The sequence below is a fragment of the Notothenia rossii genome (assembly GCF_949606895.1).
Source record: "Notothenia rossii genome assembly, chromosome: 3".
In the NCBI taxonomy this organism is placed as follows: domain Eukaryota; kingdom Metazoa; phylum Chordata; class Actinopteri; order Perciformes; family Nototheniidae; genus Notothenia; species Notothenia rossii.
Window position 1 is genome coordinate 57670861 of NC_136901.1, and position 4914 is coordinate 57675774.

Sequence of the window (4914 nt, forward strand, 5' to 3'; positions counted from 1 at the left end):
AGGGAATGTGTTGCTGAGCGCATGCCGTAAAGTAAGTGTTGTTATTATGTGTCTGCCGCAGACTTGGCATTCTGGCTGGAACGGCAACAACGTTCCCTCTGCTTCATTCATTTCTCCTGTTCAACAGGTTAGTAGTGTGTACAAAGATTATGTCATATTTCGATCTAAGAAGTGTTTTTGAAACTGTTCTTTATGTGTAGTTTAATGTCATTCTGTCAGCTAGTTCGGCTCCACTACAGTGGCTAATGGCGTCCGCTAGCTTCTTTGTTCTTCTATGTTACTAGGTGTATGACTCCCGTGCAGTAGTTTGGCTTACATTTCAAGTGTATTCTGCTTGTATAAATATGTGAAATGCTGGTCTGAGTTCATAATTGTTCATATTATTGAAATTCTAATAGCGCGCTAATGCTATGCTAATATTGTGCCTATGATGTGCTGCGTACCGGTACGCCGAACCGGTACTGGACTTGTAAAAAGTTTCGGTTCAAGTCCGGTTAAAACCGGAACGTCGGGAACCGGTACTTACGTATATTCTCCTTTTTGTTCTAAACCATCTAAAACCTTCCATAGATCGAGAAATTTGCGCTGAGAAAAGACGAAAAACATTGTTTTGGCTTCTGATATGGCGGCCATTACTGAACTCACGAAGTCTCGCAAAATATCGCAACTGCTCGCGAGATCTGTGTGACGTCAAGGGAAGCTGGCTTAGACATAGTGGACACTGACAGCGTGGGATGCTGGTTGCCATATTTGGTAGTGTAGCTAAGCTAACTCCTTTGCATGTATGGTGATATAGTGTCTGCCGAAAGAGCAACACTTCACCCAAACAATGTCAATATGCTGTTGTTCTTGAACAAGAACACATAGACTTGTACTCTTGTAGATTGAGTCTTGTATGTACATCACTATGTATGTAGTTGTGTTGTGTAGTTAGTAACACATGTAGAGTTATAGAAAATACATGGTGTAGACACAAGTTGGAAGGGGGCACAATAAACCTGACGAGTTTGAATTTGAGTTGATTATGAGTTTATTTTCAATTGATAATTAGCTCACAATAAGTTCACTTTAGTTACTCACACAACTTGACCCAAGTCCGGACTTATAAGTCCGGACCTGAACCTGAACCTCTGGACTTGAGTCCGGACCTGAACCTGAATGTGAGTCCAGGTACACAGCACTATGCCTATCAGTGGACAACAGAGCCAGGTTAAAGTGAGTACAGTCAACCGGGTTGTGTGTGTTATCACTGTATTATATACTGGAAATGAAGAAGGCTTTAATCCTTCATAAAAGTCATAATATGGCATGTGGATTTATTTCCATTTTTGATTAGAGAAAAATACGTCATACAGTTATTTTGATTTGCTAAATGTAAAGGTATGTTTTTTTTCCTTCAGATTTCACAGCTGCCTGGGCCTAGTGGCCCAGAGGTGGCGTTTATCCAGCAGCCAGAACCTTCATCTGTGCCGGCCCCCAGGTCAAAATCTACCGTGGCTCAAAGACCTCCACCACAGCCATCACCACCAATGACCAGAGGACCAGCATCCCTACAGCGGCCTCCACCTCCATCTGTGCCTGCCACAAGATTAAGATACACCTCGGTACAAAGGCGTCCACCACAGCCATCACCACCAAGGACCCGAGGACCAGAGGACCAGCATCCCTACAGCGGCCTCCACCTCCATCTGTGCCTGCCACAAGATTAAGATACACCTCGATACAAAGGTCTCCACCACAGCCATCACGATCAACCCAGCCAGCAAAGAAGTCTTGCCTAGCACACGTACCTCCCATCCAGCCACCAGCATCAACCCGGGACAATCCCAGCATCAACCCGGGACAATCCCACCTACCTCCCTCCGACACAGCCACCAGCAGGCCATGCACCATCAGCCCCACCTACACAGCAGCCAGACCCACTGTCTTGGAAGACAGACAAAGACCATGCACAAAGACCCCCTGTCTTTACATTTATAATGAATAGTTGGTTGAAAAAGTTCTGATATTGGAAATATTGAGATTTTACAGTTTCATATGTTAACATAAATAGTTGGTTGAAAAATAAAGTTGAAATGCTGAATTTGTATTTGTACACATCACATAAACCTTGGTATGGAATATGAAGTCATTATTCAGTCCTGATGTAACTTTTCTGTGGTGAAAGTAGAGGGATGGAAATATTTTACTCTAAATTATAATTTACACATTTTCATTTTAGACATGAACAACACATTTATATAGGCTTATAGTGTAATTGATATATTTCACTACTTTTGTGAACCAAAGACTTTGGTGAACAAAATCTGAAACACCAAAAAAAATGGATGACATGAGTACATATGTGTTTCACAACAGTTTTGAAGTTTTCCAAAAATCGGATTTCTAAGCTAGGTTTCTCATAAGACAGTGCTCTAAGGTGAGTGAATTTGCATTTCTAGCAACACCAGAGACTACTGAACATTTTGACATGTAACACCATGCCATGTTATAAGAAGTACATTTAAAAGTGGATTTAAGGAGACATCTAAAAATTGAGAAAATACCTTCACTTCACACTCCAGAGGTTTAAGGAAAAGGGTAATGCCATTTTATTTAAAAAAAAACAATGAAGGCAGGTTATATTGATATATTGATTGATATATTTATTATATTCAAAGGCAAATTAATACTTAGTCCCCTGAATCTGGAATAATGCACAATTTACAGCACAGCCTCACCATGTCAGGAACTTTTCATCTACAGATTGTTTTGGTCTGGCTTTACCCTTCACTGATTGGTTACAGACACTTTTAACTTATTGGCTAAGGAAATCAGAAGGAGGGGCTCATTATCATATAAAAAACCGCGCGAACATTCGCACATATATTGGCCCGTTTTTTCGCGCGAAAAAACGGACCTCCCCGTTGAAAAAACGGACCTCCCCGTTTTTTCGCGCGAAAAAACGGACCTCCCCGTATGTTCGCGCGTTTTTTCACCCCCGTATTATGGCACTTTTGGCTTTCCATATAATTCAAATGTACCGCCGCGCGCAGCACAGACACACAGCTGCTGCAGTTCACTTCGGAGCTGTGTAACGCTGTTGCTGAAGGTTTGGGAGTCAAGCTGCACCGCACCACCGCATATCACCCCCAGGCTAATGGATTATGTGAGCGGTTTCACCGCTCCATGAAGGCGTCCCTGCGTGCCGGCTTGACAGACGGCAACTGGGTGGATAAACTCCCGTGGGTTATGCTCGGCCTCAGATGTGCCCCCAAAGAAGACCTGCAGTGGCATTGACCGGTTCACACAGTCTTCAAAGTAACCAAGCAACCTAAATTAATTTGTAATTTGTCTGTCCAATGACCCTTCTCCCTTTCATGTCATGTGATACCTTGTGTGATGAGTGAACCGTTTAATCAACCTCTACTGTACTGTAGCTAGCAGCAGCAAGTTCGGCAGCATTGTAAAAAATGAAAATCATCTTATAAGGGTACAAACACTAGATGTGTAATTCATGGCACAAACATGTTTCTCACTCACTACCAAACCTGATATTTTGTTTAATGATTCTCTTCAATGCAGACCTTTTATGGAATGTTTGTGTTAAGGGAAAATGTTTACTGTATGTCCTCAGTTATTGTATGTTGGCCTATAGAGAGATTGTGTCTATTCTCTACTATAGGGATGTAATACTGTTATTGTACCACTGTGAGGCACTGTAGTATTACGTGCTACTTAATGACCACGCTTGCGTCATGTAAATGAGGGTGTGTTCACCTGATGCACTGTCTATCTTTTGTTCTCTTCTAAGTTAGCTCGGCTGAGCGAAGGAATCACCTGTGAAGCAAGGGCTAAACAGTTCATCGTCTCCGTCTCCACTATTTATCTCCGAGTGCAGCGTAAGAAGAAGCTGCCATCCTAAACCTCAGCAGGTTATGGGCCCAGGAGTCATTCAGGGAGAAGTTTGAAGATTTATCCCCGTCAGAAAGTCACGGCGAACAGCGTGCTAACGGGATAGCAAGATAAGCTAACATGGATCATCGAGGGACAAGCAGGTTGCCTCGACTGATGTTCGACGGAGATGAAACTAAGTATGAACTGTGGGAGACAAAAGTGTTAGGACACCTTCACCTATTAGGGTTAAAGAACACGATTCTAAGAGAACCAGATAGTGAAACCGAGATAGTGGCAGACGGCAAGAAAAATGCAGACGCGTATGCTGAGCTAATACAACTTTTAGACGACAAAAGCCTCTCGCTAATTATGAGGGATGCGCCCAACAATGCAAGAGAAGCCTTAAAGATATTAAGGGGATATTATGCCGGGAGGGGAAAACCCCGGATAATAAACTTGTATACCATGTTGACATCGCTTCAGAAGACGAACAGTGAAAGTGTCACAGACTATATCATACGGGCAGAAACCACCATCACTGCGCTACGGAACGCAGGTGAAACGTTAGGCGACGGCCTATTGATAGCCATGGTTTTAAAAGGACTGCCTGAGATTTTTAGGCCATTTGCAATACACCTGGCACATAATGATGACAATATAACGTTTCCAGAGTTCAGGACAAAGCTAAGGAGTTTTGAAGACACAGAGAAATTAAGCACGACAGAGTCGAGTGATAACGTGATGAAGACTCAAGCGAGACCCGGACGGCGGCCCGCCAAGCAAGGTGCATATGACAGGAACAGTGACAATGCCGATATTGTGTGTTTTAAGTGCGGCACAAAAGGCCACCGAGCGAGAGTGTGTCGGCAGAAGACATGGTGTAGTCAATGCAAAAGTGACACACACAAAGACGCCACGTGCAGGCGTAAAGACAGACAAGATGGCGCGAGAAAAGTCTCAGAAGAAGATGGCGGCGGCGGCGGCGACGCAGATTACGTCTTCAGGATCAAAGACGGAGAAAACAGGGTCCAGTGGCAG